This window comes from Corvus kubaryi, unplaced genomic scaffold, assembly GCF_017639235.1.
Source record: "Corvus kubaryi isolate FWS band 111438036 unplaced genomic scaffold, C.kubaryi_AGA036_p1.0 37341, whole genome shotgun sequence".
NCBI classification, from domain to species: domain Eukaryota; kingdom Metazoa; phylum Chordata; class Aves; order Passeriformes; family Corvidae; genus Corvus; species Corvus kubaryi.
This window is the reverse complement of record NW_024581112.1, coordinates 292,947-307,558: the sequence shown is the minus strand read 5'-3', so window position 1 is coordinate 307,558 and position 14,612 is coordinate 292,947. Positions and strand designations below refer to the sequence as shown.

Genomic DNA, 14,612 nt, shown 5'->3' with positions numbered 1-14,612 from the left:
GAATATAATGGGACTCCTCTTGTTTAGAGATGCTGCAAGATGAAGTGACAAATGGGAGAGTGGTGCCCAGTTGCACTTATGGATGCTGCCATCAAGGAAGGAGCAACTTGCCCTAAGTGGCAGATGACAGTAGCTGGAAAGTGCCATGGGAGGCTGGAGAGATGCTTGGGAAGAAACACCCAGTAAGCCAAAAGTGAAGAGGTGGGAAGAAACATCATCTGTTTGCTTCAGTTGCAGCAGCTGAGCATCCTCTCAGGACGTCAGGATTTCAAAATCTCTGCAGTAGTTGAGCCTGGGTTATTTCAATCCAGATGGGCTGCCTGAGCTATTTCCCAGCTTGCGTAAGTGACTGTTCTGGCAAAATGAAATGAAAGAGCATGAGTGGTGGTTCTCTCAATGCTGCTGCTGCTGAGAGCTGTACCAACACTGCATCCTCCACCCACCACTGCTCCCCATCCCCTCCACAAACAACCAGACAAAGTTCCTTTATTACATAGCCAGAGCACGGAGGGGGAAAAAAACAGAGCAAATAAAGCCAAGACAATATTAAGGCAGAGAAAACCACAAAAATAAATGCCTGCAATCCCAGCAGTGCTAAACCTATCTGCTGACTTCCCTTCCAAAAGCAATCTTGACCTGACCCAGGTGGGAAAATGCATGTAGTTGTAATCACCCCATCATGAAAACGCAAAAGGAGGTATATATCTGAGCATTTGATTGCAGAGCTTGGCACAAGATTAATTCCCCTCTACAAAATAACAAAGCCAAGATGCTGCAGGTAACAGGCCAAAAAGTCTGGGAGTTTTGCTCCCTGCAAGTAAGTTTTGGCACAGTAGCTACTTCACACCCAATTAATTACTTCACCACCAGATTATACTTGCAGGCTCCAATAGAAGTGATAATAGGAGCCAATTAAATTAATTTATATTTACTTTGTAAGCATATTTTCCTTTGGTAAATCTTTGCTTTAATTTGACAGATTGGACTCCGGGATTTTGTTTTTATTAAGAGATACAACCCTAAAACGAGAGGATGAAATCCAAACCTGTAAAGCTAAGAAATCCTTCCCTTTCAGGTCCAAAACCATGCACAACATGCAGTTTAAAAAAACCAAACCAGAATGTATGCACATCCTGGACTAATAAAAACATACTATGAAATATGTGGTAAAGTGCCAGCATGTCTTGCTGGAAGTACATGAGCATGAGCTGGGTTGGAGCTGGTGGTTGACACAATGTTCATGCCAGAGCTTGAAACAGAGATAACCTTTGGTGTTGCAGTGGGCAGGCTGACGAAACAGCTTGCATGGGAGAGAGCCATGGTTTGATGTCATCTGCTGTCAAGGAACTGGCTTGCTAAATGCAGCGGCTTAAAATGGGATGGTCCCAGTTTACGCCATTATATTTTGGCATAAATCATAAATGGTTAAATACTTTTGTGTTCCAGTAGCACTGTCTGCTTCTTTTTTACCCAGTTTGACTGTTTCTACAGCACATACATCTAAAAATAGCTGAAGGCCATTGTGTCTTTTGTGAGCTCCATGCAGTGACTCAGAAGTGAAAGGCTTATAAACCATTGTATTACCTAATCCACATCTCAGGGAACAGCCCTAATAAAGTATAGCGCCAATCAACTAAAGGAGAGGAGGGGAGTGGCCTGCCATAGACAGAGAAAACCATGAAAGCAGACCTGTGCCCCAGCGTGGGATGCTGTAGGTTTTTATACCTGTTAGCCTTCCCTGTCTCACTGGCAGTCCTTCCTTCCTTTCCTTTTCCCCTCCAGCACTGTCCTCACAAGCCTCGGAGGGTTCACGAAGTCCTTCTTGTCATCCAGTCAAACTGTTCCTGAAATGTTCCTTGCCTCACCTCGTCTTGCCTCCCCTCTCATCTATCACTAGCAAAACCATACTTGGAAAACCAAACCTGGGCAACTGCCAGATCCCTCCACTGCTGCTGCAGGACAGGCTGATCTGGTGTTTTCTAACAAGTTCCAAGCAACAAACTAGAATTGCAGTATGAACCATGTCATCCCTTGCTAAAAGCCTCCATTGAAGTTGTCAGACTCTTTATGGGGACTTCAACTGACGGCATCAAATTATGAACGTTAAATGTAGCAGAGCTAGGGATGCCCAAGATGATAGTGTGGCTCTGTGACTAAGAGATCAGGAGAGAAATTGATTTGCACTGATAATGGTGGCCTGGACACGTGCAAGATGGGACCAAATGCTGTCCTCATGGACTCTCAGTTTTACTTCATGAGGAGGAGCTAGGCAGAAGCCTCTGCCTTCCTCTGAGCTGGCAGGAATGGGGGGACACAATGGGAAAAATCTGCCCCTTTCTTTTCCTGAGGGGTGAAAGAAAGCTCACTAAAGTTGCCAAAGACACTTTGTGGACACTTTAATGCCTTTACAAAGCCACTGAAAATCTACTATTTCCAATGTTGCTGTTTTCTCAGTCTAGCATAGTGTGTGGCTTTTATAGTCATAGAATTGCTACTCAGTTTTGACCCTCTGGATGGTGATTTATGGATTCTGTAATAAAGGTTAAACCCTCTTCCTCTCCTTGTTAGTTAGCACTGTTTTACACACTTCACACAGATCAGTGCCATAGCACTTGGAAGAGTTTTTTCGCCAAAGTCCCATAAAATCCAATTTTCTCTTCATTTTGGATCTCCCATGCTTGAAGTCAGAGAGATGTGTGGCAATCTCTTCTTAGCAGACCCACAAACAGAAAGTGGAAAAGGATGAAAAAAAAGGATCTGCAGGACAGCACAATGACACGTCTCTGGTGTATCCAGTGAGACAGTAACATTAGGCTGTCACAAAGTGCTGGATAGATCCCTGTTTTCTTTGCCCATGCAAAGGTATGTTGCTCACTCTACAGAATACTTGGGAAGATAGAGATCATATCATAGACTATCCTCAGTTGGAAGGAACCCACGAGGATCATTGAATCCACCTCCTGGCCCTGCAGAGGACACCCCAAGAATCACAACACATGCATTTGTCAGGTTGGCAACCTTTTTTGCTCCCCTCCAGTGCTGCAAAAACCCTCCCAAACCAAGGAAATAACACCACTGCGTTAAGTGAAGGACATGCTTTATTTTCGCAGTCTACTTCCCCAGGCCTATTTGAACTGATTTCTCTTTCTGACTAATTGTTTTCTGTTTGAGGTGTCAGCTCGCTTTCTGCTGGTGACTGTGATGCAGAAGCTCCTGGGAACAGTCTCTTTGGCATTAGCTGCTGTATTCCCACAGGGCTGGGCTGTAGATGGGGTCAGATGCTGGAAGCCAGAGCTGGGCCCTGAGCAAAAGGCACCAATACTGATCTGGGCATCCCATGACCCATCTGTCGGTGACCTGTGATAGAGGAAGCTGTTGCAGGTGGTCAGTGTCCTGAATCTAGAGGAAGACTCCTACATTAGGTTCCTCATCCACAGTGAGACATTTTGATGCTTTACCACCACACCCCATGAACCATTGTTATACTTGGCTTATTCTTCCACCAGATGTAGGTTTTCTGTTTTAAAGCAGAACTTAAAAATGAAAACTATGCAAGGAGCAATTTACAGGCTGTGTTACCACTGGGCCAGGAAGTGAGGGCCTGAAGAGCTGAACTTAGTCTGCACAAATACTTGAGTTCTGCTTTTCACCCTCCATGAACTACATCGGATTGATTGTGCACAGCCTCTGTGCACTCTTATCTACTGCAGTTGAATTTGGACATCCTTTAGAGTAGGAGATGAGATCTAGCCAGGCTGTGCCAGAAGAATTCCAGAAGTGAAACTGTATGAGCCACCATTTGCTGGGACATGCTCAGCAAGCCATGAGGATATCACATTACCATATCTGTGCCCTCAACCCTTCTCCATCCTTACTGGAAACCTCTTGTGAGCCCTAAATGAGCTCCTTCTTCTGTCTCCCTCAGAAAACTAGTTTCTGCTGAATCAGGGGGAGGAGAGGGAGCAGAGGTTAAATGATTTGCTAAGAAGCTGTTTGTTAAAAGCAATGCATACAGCTTGCTCAACACTTATTGTGCCTACCAAAGCAGCATAAGATATAAGACTATTGATAAAGAGAAGGAATCTCGACCAAAGATCCTGTTCTCGAACCTAAAACTAACTTAAACCAGCCTTGAAGTTTGGACTTGGGCCAGGGACATAAAGAGCATGTGCAGGGAAGCAAGGTGAAAAGCTCAGAATCAGGAAGACACTTTACTTCATGTGAGGAGGACTCTTACTTCATCTCGGAGATCCCTGCCCACGACCACCAGACAACACTGCGCAAGCGCAACGCGGATGTAAATGACTTTTGGGCTCATTGTAATACGAGGTGAGGCGGGGCTAGGCAATGAATATGTATAGGCATATTGGGAAACTTAATGAATATGGAACTTGTAACCCGATAAATACCACGCTGAATGCAGCCATCCACACGCATGACTTTGGAGGAACTATCCCCCATGCGTCCCAGCGCTGGAATAAACATACCTACTTTACTACTTATTCCAGTAGTGGAATCTTTTCCGCCTATCACTGCCTTAATAATTTTAGGAGAGGAGTGATCTTATCAAAAAACATGAACATTTTAACACTGTCAAATGTCCCCACCAGATAGAGAAATTAAACTCCTAGGTAGTTTGAATTCTTGTCTTTTCACCCCTCACCCTTTTCCCTCGTGCATTGACTGCATTAACAAAAGTCTACTTTGTAAGTTGTCCAAGCTATTGTTACGTCAACCTATTTTGAAAGGCCCTTCAAAAACTGAAAAGTCACAAAAAGTTTCAAAAGCTTGGAAAAAAAAATCTCACGCTAGATCTTCACCTGCTTCACTTACCAAGGAAAAGGCACAAGGAGGCTCAGAAAGGGTGGAAGTTCATCCTCCGGAGAAAAGACCCAGAGGAAACAGAGCCTTGTTGTCTATCAGAGGTCCATGGCTGAAACCTAAAAGCAGGCATATTTCATTTCAAAAAGAGCTTTCATGGTGGGAATGATTAGGTGTTGAGACAAAATACCAATGAAAGTAATAGAGTGTTCCTCTTCAGATATTTTCAAATTGTGAGCAGATGCCTGTTGGAACACAGGTTTCAGTCAAGCACAAGTTATTGGGTTCCTTATTGGAGTATGCAATTTTATGGTCCATATTATATGGAGCTCAGAATAGATGATCTTATGGCCCACTGTGACTTTAAAACCTAAGAAATAGGTAGTTCTGGATCAAAAGGAGCCAGGTTTCCTCTGGATCTGTATCTTGAGGCTGACTAACTCTGCTGCCTAAGAAGACACAAAATCCAACTGAAGGCTTTCTCATTTTATAGCTGTGCTTTTAAAAAAGCAGACTCTATTTTCAAGTTGTATTTGTCTGGCTTCAAAAGTGGTTATGGGTCTGCCTCTCTCTGCTTTGACTTGACTAGAAAGCCTTGCTGTCAGGGGGATACCAAGCAAAGCCTTTCTGTCCTCTAATCTCCTGCAAGAGTGGTTGAGCTTGGCTGATAAGAGTCGGATGCTGTTACAGTGGGAATGGACAGACATGAGCACGCACACACTCTCACAGTCTGACAGAAAGAAGTTTGCAGTAGCTTCCTTTCTCCACACTAAAAACAGAGAATGATGTAAGTTAACATTAAAGGAAAATTTTTCTCTTCAGATGGAGGCTTTTTGAATACATTGCTTGTCAAAGCAGTTGCCTCTGATAGCAATCAGATGGCCCTGAAGATCTTGTCATGTTAGGATTATATACTAAATATTCATGTTAGCCTGACCTTATTTATTCTTGTAAAACATTTGTAAAATGTGAGAGCCAGTCAGTGCAGAAATCTGGTCCCTACTCAATTTTCATGAGAGGTTGGCAGCTCACCCTCTGTAAGTAAAACCTAAAGTGGAATTCATTGTCTACATCATCTAACCCAGTTAGGATTCAATTAAGAGCATTTCTGGGCTGCATTTTAGGAGTTAGTGCCTGTCAAGATTTTACTTTGGGTTAAACCTTCCTGTCTCCAAGTCATGCTGTGTGGAAAAGATTCCCTCTTTGAAGGAATCCATCTTCCCTATCTTTCGCCCCACACCCATGAGGGTGAGCTTGGTATGTAGCAATAACAATTTGTCAGGATGGCAAGTTCAAAGCTTCTAACCTACTGCCAGTGTGAAGCCCAAGAGTGAGGTCAGGACTAATCTCAGACTTCTGACCTTCCGGTCACATCCACCATTACTGGAACAGAGGACAGAAGTGGAAGAGCTTATTTTGAACAGTTTTAGATTTCAGGTGAGGTCAACAAAAGATTTTCCCAGATGGAAGAAATCAAGAGGATTATATGGCACATATTAGGGAAGATGAAAGGCATCGTGTAAAACAATCTCCTCCTTAGCCTAGAAAGGAAAGTCTAACTACCAGGGTGACCTTCTGGTAATGGCAAATAAGCCCAAACCATCAGAAAACATAGCAGAAACTAGGCACTGTCCTGGAAAAAGCAATGAAAAAAATTCGGAGTGACACTGCTGGGACTTGCAAAAGCTCCCAGACAGAGTATGCTCCAATCTCTTAAACCAGTGGGATTTAGATAATCCCATGAGGCATCTTTTTGCATTTTGAGCGGCATGAATATCTTGGTAACCCCACTGCGGGAGCTTGATTTGCCACATTTTGAAAAACTTTGAAAAATAAGGGTTATGTGGAAATTAAAAATATTTGGGCACTTCACCCAGAAGAACCACACTGAAGGACATCTATGCAGCATCCAGCCCAATTCCAGCTCAATAGCCACCAACAGACCTGGTATCACCACATCATTTTGCAGAGATGTGCCAGATACATGGGCTTGGGAATTAAAACCAGATTTCCTGACTACCAGATCTGAGCTGTTGATTAAATGGAAAAACCATCAAAAAATAGATTTCCATTTCTGAAATCACCTTTTGGGAAAATGATAGGATTTTTTGTGATATGAATTTTTCTTTAGAGGGAAGAAGAGAAACCCCATAGAGACGTGACTGGAGTCTTCCCCTCTCCAGTTTCTCCTATATGCCCTCTTGTAGCTTCTCTTATACCTGGATTTGCCTCAATGATGTCCTGGAGGAACAGGAGCACTAATGAGTCCTTTGCTGGGGATACACCATTTGGACTGGCAATGAGATGTGTTAGCATCCAAGGCTGTATTTCATCTGTTCACAAGATTGCATCAGTAGAAGACTGATGATAAGTTACACAGAAGAGAAACCAATGCTGCCTTTTTAAGAATAATACAGAAGTTTTGCTAATCTGAGATGACAGATATGTGAACACTGGTGGACACACAGATCTCATGGGCACTAGGAAGGAAATCCAGCCCCAAAGGGTATTTGTTGCTCTATCCAATGCACTCTGAAAGGTCTTGTACAAGAGATCTTGTTTTCTATTCCTTGGACACTTTCGTTAGTGTTTTGGAAAAGACAAGTAACAGGAGATGATGCTGTCAATCTCTGTGCACGGGATTTTATCTGGGTTATTTTATCTGGGCTATTTTCAGCTCAGAGTGGATAACTGTACTGTATGGGATTACCATGTATGTGTTGCATTTATTAGTATAAATATAAATGTTGTTACAGGCATAAATCGAATTCAAATTTAGACTTTTCCATGTAAATTCAAATGTATATCTGCCTAAACCGCTCTCTTACATATGTTAGAAGCCGCTCCTGGAGAGAAAGGGTCCTGGCTCTCTCACAAATGCCTGCTTGATACCCACCTCCAGGGCCAAGGACCCCAAAAACCTTGCTTCAGTACCATCAAGTTGCACACCTGCACCCACAAGCTCCCAAACTCGAGTCAATCAGGCCAGAATAGCCTCGCTTACCGGCCGTGTAGCATCTTTTCACAGACTTCAGAGACTGTCAAATGACAGGGATTCAGTGATGATCTCGGGCTCCAGCTCCTCTGCTGGTGGTGAGGGCCCTAGTACCTGGTCATTTTTAACCGGACATACTGATTTGGTTTTATACTTCCTCCTCTGCACAGGGGTGACTGCTGCTGGCTGTGATTGTCCTTGTGGTTCAGCTGGAACCTGGATGGTTGTAACATCTGTTGGTTCCATGGCTGCACTATCCACCTTTCCCTCTAACTGCATGTGGTACTGCCGGGCAGTATCTATGGCCTCTGTAGTAGGTTTCTGGGCAGCATTTCTAGTCTCTGGAGCGGATTTTAAGTCAACCTCATCCTGTTTTTAAATGCTGAATGGACTGTATTGAATAAACTTAGCAAAAACATCAGCAAGAATATTGTATCTTTAGCATTTAGAGGGAATTTAAACCCTTCAAAAGCTGTTGTGGTAGGCCTGAAGAAGTGTTGGGAAAAACACCCCTCTGCATTCCTTCCCCACAATAGGTCCCATTATTACTGAAACCCCAGGGATATGAACTTAGTGCACACAGCTATCTAACTATCACAGTCTAATTCAAAAAGGGGTTTGCAAGCACTGAATTCCTCACCCAATCAACTCATTCTACAAACTTGGTAACAGTGGCCTTAGTTGTAGGGCCCATGTTTAGATAATGACTTACAAATAGAAAAAACGCAACCAGGATCATATGCCAACTGAATCGAAGTAAGCTGGCCCACATGGTGATGCCTAATAAAGTTTCTATATCCAATACACAAATGGGTCACCAAAGAACTGTTATTCTCTTTTCATCCTTTCCTCTCGAAGCCGCACATTGGGTGCCAATTAATGTCTTGGCTTAAAACAGAAATGTCTCCCAAGCAAGGCAGGAACCTTTCTGGAAGGAAAAAGAAGATTCCTCCCTCTAAATTATTATAACTCTGAAAATTATGGGGCTTCCAGGCCAATATGTAGGAAAAGGAATAACAGTTCTTTTCTATAAAATATACAGATATCTGAACAGAACAAACAACATAACAGTAACAGAAGTTTCCCCCTCACTAAGCAGTGCCTCGCTTCCCCTTGGCGTAATTACGACCACGGCCGGCAGCGGGTGCAGCCTCCCTCCCCCTGCAGTCGGCAGGGGGCGCTCTGGTGCGAGCTCGGGGCCTCCCCGCAGTGGCGGGGCCGCTTCCCGGGCGCGCGCGCGGCCTCCGTGGGTCGCAGCCGGCGCCGCAGCCGGGTCGGTGTCTCTTGCCTGCAGCGGCCTTGCAAGCAGGCGGCAGGGAGAGCTCCACAGCAGTGCCAAGCAGCTGCGCAGGAGAAGCCCATGGCAAAAACCGCCTCCGCTCTCAACTGGGAGAGGATTGCCCACCCCCATCTAAGAACTGCCAGACCCCCGTTCCGCCCTCCCCCAAATCGTTACAGTGGTATATACCGCAGCGATTGGCTACTCCTTTTGTTTCTTAACCACTGTCTATTAACCTAGAAAGCCACCCCTTCCCCCCTTTCCAGCGTCTCCCTGACGTCAATGGGAAGAAATCCCCCGAGAAACCTAACACACATCAGTATCATAGCCAGCATTGTACTTAATTCAAGTGTTTCGTGGAGTTTTTGCAGGGTCGGGCTAGAAAATAAATTTTGTTACAGATAGAATGAGACGTGAATGCTGCAGACATCTCCCAGATCATCCCTGTGAAATCCGATTTGAGCACCTTTTCCCCTGATTTCTGGTGGAGCAGCCTCCAGATAGGAGAAAGGTGTGATGCCTCTTGCATGAAAATTACCATCAATCAGCAAGGAGCATCTCATGTGGTTTGTGTACAACTCCTGCACTAATCAAGGTGTTCTCCTGGATAGATGAGCCCACCATGTCTCAGGCAGATGACCACTGGACTTCCAAATGAGCAAGATAAGCAGCGTATTTTCAATTGCAATCCAAAGAACTTTCAGTCTGCTGTAGAAATGACTATAAATTATAGTAGAAATGAGTCTTAGCAGGAAATATGGGTTGCTGTGTCCAAAAATAGCAGCAATAGCACAGTGAAAACAAAGTAGTTGATAGCAGGGGGAGCGCTAGTCGAGCCGTGGATTTTTGACTCCTGTTTTACTCATGAGATTAAAGTTGGAATATTGACAGAGTGAGGAATGCTTTACCATTGGGAGCAGCTTGATGGACAGCAGCATCAGGGAGGATGGACATTCCTTTGAGACATTGCTCACTGGGCTGATCAGAGAGAGCTTCTTGCCAAAGAAATGAACACAAATCTTTGGGGACAATTCATTCTTTATACAACCCAAAGGTGTTTTTGTTTTTTTTTTTTTTTGCCTTACAACCTGTTACTTTTCTCTCCATTTCACTCCAAATGCATGGGGACCCATTTGCTGTAGGCTGTTTTGCCTGGTTGTTCTTCTTAAAGCTTTTCCCAGTGGTGGCACGCAGTTGTTTTTCTTACAGATGTGGTATTAGCTACAAAAAAGACACATAGTTTGATGTGGCAAATTCTAGTATATTACCTGAATCCATTTCTTAGGAAGACATTATGTCCTTTACGTACATGGAGTGCAGTATATGGACAGTTCCATCTCTGACTTGGGGCATCCTGTTGCATTCAAATTCACAACATTATTGTATAACAACAAGTGGTCTTTAGTGTCTCCCTGTTGCCAGGTTGTTTTTTGCCAAAATACTGTCTGCCTTTGAAATGGCAATCATAACATAATTGTGAGATAGATGGGAGAGAAGTCCTATTACAAACAATTAGTGTAAGGACATATTCTAATGAAAATCCTTGCCTAGGGAAAAACAATGTGTGATGTTCCCACAAAGCTATGACCAAAATCTTCACTTGTCCTTCTCCTTTCCCCAGTTTTTTGATCATTGACATCATTTATAATATTAATATTTTATTTATAATATTTTGTTCATGTTTGCTCAGATGAAAAGGATGACATACAATCTCCTCCATTACAAATGTTTATTTCTGGATTGATTTTTCTCAGAAAATCATTTGATCTCTTTTTAGGAAGGCAAGCAGAAAGCGATTTAGGTGTCTCTATTGAGAAAAGAAATGTGAGGTACTGAGTTGTTATGAATTAGCCTAATTTGATTTAAGGAGAACAGAGTGGAAATTAGGACCTGGCATCTTTCTTCTTCCTCAGATGTAATGGAAGATGGAAATCATAAATATTGAAAATTATCTGATATGATACAACAGAGATGCCGACAGAATTGTTCTTTAGTCATGCTGCTTATTATACATGGCTTTAATATCACAGGAAAAACCCCCTCCTACTTATTTTACTAATTTTTCAAGTTCCAGAAAATGAACCATAACTGTTGTTATTCAACCAGTTTCTCTTCATGGGAAACCTTGAGCACTTCAATCAACTTCCTTCAAGCACCATTTTTTAAATCTGCAAAAACCACAATTCTCTACCTCCGAGCAAAGTTCCAAACTTAGGAAAGATCACCTTCCCAGCTCTGAAAACATTATTTGGGGATTTTTTTTTTTTTAAATGCTGGACAATGTTTAAAATTAAAGTGCTTTGAGCAATATTATTAACAAGATGGCTCCAGAGATATCAGAGTGGGAAGTGATGCCTTTCCTGGTCTTAAAATCAGGAGTCAAACACAGTTAGAAGGGAAAAAGGGGTATTTATTTTAAGCATCCTTAGGTGCACCACGTCCAGGTGGAATGCGCTGAAATGCACACCACAATGCACACACGTGATCCATTGGGTATAGCATTATAGGTCTTACTAATTAGCATATCTATCAAAGATTCCCCAGTGAGAGGCTCGAGTGAGCCCCCTCCCCAAGGAACCTTCCCCTGGATGGTTCTATCTTAGTTTACAAAATGTGTTCTGGAGAGGACCTTGGTGTCTGGGGCATTCTGATCCCTAACTACAAAGCTTCTAAAACGTTTAGTCTCCTAGTTTGACAAGTAAGTCTAAGAATGTAGGCAAAAAACCACTAAGAATACAGAAGTTATAAAAAGGTATAACAGGGGTATAAAAGAAAAGGCAAAAAATCATCATGGCATCAGAAGGACTGGGAGACCTGTGTGCAGTACTGTGTTGTGTTAGTGTCTGCCTAACTCCAGTGATGACTCAATTTATAGAGGCAAAATTACTCATCCCATAGCAGTATGTTTGGCACAAGCATGAGGAATTCACACTTCTGTAACCAAATGCACTAGCAAGCAGCAGAAGCATTGGGAAGGCTTGTCTGAGTGATATTTGCTTGGCTTCACTTTGGCACCCATCTCCAGCTCCTGCTGAGCCCATATTAAATGGAGCAAAAAATCAAACTGTTTCATACTGATTTCAAAGGAGGCGAGTTTTCACAGCTCTCTACTCATTTCTAACAAGCTGTGCCTACAGCAAGTCCCTTCTGGGTCTGGCACAGCTGCTGTCAGCTCTTCTACCAAAAACTAGTAGCCTATGACTGACGATGTATAAAATGAAGTATTGCTCATTTTTTTTCTTGGTTTTCCTTGCTTGATGCAAAGCCCACTGTAGGTCCCTTTGTTCTCAGCAAGAATGGAGATTAATCATTTTTATAATGAAAGGCAGACTTGAAAGACCTCCTTTTGAGATGAGCTAAGGTGACTGCAGAGTGGGCTGCAGGAGTGGTGGGCAAGTGATCTGGTTTTTTTCCCCTTGCTATTTGCTTTTCTATTATGAAGGACATATTTGGGACTGTGCATGGCAATTCTCAGCCAGGCTGAAATCAGTGTTTTCACCTACTGAATATCAAATTGCCTCTGCTGAGGATCGGCATTCAGCACCGACACCAGGCATTTCACAGCACATTAATTAATTTGGAGATCCAATCAATACACCTCGTTATCCTGGCAGTACTGCGATTCCATGCCACTGAATGCAGTCTGACATTTCACACCAAAAACCCTGACCTCCTCCAGTGCTGATGGATAATGCAGGTTCCAGTAGAGCCTGTTGTGACCAAGACAGCTCCCTGTGGAACCTCAGAAGACCTTTTGTAAATGTGGTCCACAGTTCCTGCCAGCTTTCTACCTGTTGCCTGGTTGGCCTTAGCTGCCACCCAAGGCCAAAGAATCCAGCACCAGCTTGTCAGTGAGCAGCTGAACAGTGTTTTCTGTATTTGCCATGCATGTGCATTACTTGGGGTCATAGAATGCTGTGGGTTGGAAGGGACTTTAGAGACCATCCAATTCCAAACCCCCCTGCCATAGGCAGGGACAGCTGCTAGAACCAGGTTGCTCCAAGCCCTATCCAACCTGGCCTTGAACACTTTCAGGAATGGGGCAGCCATAGCTTCTCTGAGAAACCTGTGCCAGGGCCTCACCACCCTCACAGGGAAGAATTTCTTCCTAATATCTTATCCAAAATTATTATTTTTTAGTTTAAAATTATTTCCCCTTTTCCTATCACTACATGCCCATATAAAAAAGCTGCTATCCCTCTGTTATAAGCCCCCTTTTGTCACTGGAAGCTCTAAGCTCTCCTTGAAGCCTTCTGTTCTCCAGGCTGAACACCGCCAGCTCTCCCAGCCTATCTCCAGAGGAGAGGTGCTCCAGCCCATGGAGCATCTCTTTGTCCCTTCTGAGGACCTGCTTTAACATGTCCATGTCATTCTTATATTGGAGACCCCAGAGCTGGATGCAGAACTCCAGGTAGAGTCTCATGAGGGCAGAGTAAAGGGAAAGATTCACCTTCCTTGACCTTCTGGCCACTTTTCTTTTGATGCAACGTATCAGCACACCATTCCCAGAGTCACTGCAATACTGGGGGAATGCATGAAGCAGAAAACAAGTTCCAGGTCTAACTCCCATGCCCTAAGGTCTGTTTAATATAAAATCCTCTCATCAAGGGCATATCAGATATTAAACTTTGAAGAACAAGATACTACACTTGGCCAACATCAGCAGACCAAATTCGTCCTTTCTTTTTGCTTGATTCCTTCAAAGAGTGGATAGATACAGGTAAATGACCCAGCTGGTGACAATACTTGTTATTGTCTTGTTAATTCTTAGCCTGGAGCTTGTGAAAGGGAAAAGCTACAGTAAAGCCACTTCAGCTCTCCTTCTGCTCATCTTTGGGACTTTTCAGACAATGTTAAGCTCTGTCCCTTGCTGGAATGGGACCGATTCATAGGAAATTTTGGATGCAACCCAAGGAGTGTTTTGGACTTTCTTGTCCCAGACTAAGATGCTTCCATGACAGCAACATCAGCTGCCTGAAACCAACCCCCCACCCAACAACCAGCAACACAAACCGAAGCAAGTCCCTGGTGCCAACAACGTTTAAAGACTCCATCAGAACTATAAAGTACTTCATTATCAGCTGCGAGGCACATGTCATCACTCAAGGTTTGCAGTAGGGTAATAGAGATCCAAGCTTGGAGGCAGTACTCTGATCTTGCACATTCTGTGTGTCAATGATCTTGAGAAATGTGAAGTTTTTTACAGCAGGTAGCAGCTATTGGAGGTTTTGTGTTAACATGGAAAATAAAAAAGGTACAGGAAGAGCAAAATTATTTCTCTAAAACGGAGACTGCCTTCATTCATGTGCTGGCTGATTGCATACATCCATATTCTGCAATGCAAACGCCTTCTCCTCATACAGTTGTATTTCCATTTGGCTTTGTTCCCCAGTGTAAATCAGTCAGTCTGGCACAGTGCTGGTGTCAGGTATCAGCCGGGTGCTTGGTTTCAGCCCAATTCCTCAAAGTTTACCATAAATAAAGACATAGGGAGGCAGCAGCTGGGTGTCATTTCTT

The 14,612-nt window shown here is 43.5% G+C and overlaps 1 non-coding gene across 1 annotated transcript; it reads right to left on the bottom strand.

The window, feature by feature from the left end:
- Positions 1 to 13,584: 13,584 nt before the first annotated feature.
- LOC121666366 lies at positions 13,585 to 13,767 on the bottom strand. The gene has a single exon (XR_006016654.1). It is a non-coding gene; the product is annotated as a U2 spliceosomal RNA (small nuclear RNA).
- Between the last annotated feature and the right edge of the window lie 845 nt (positions 13,768 to 14,612).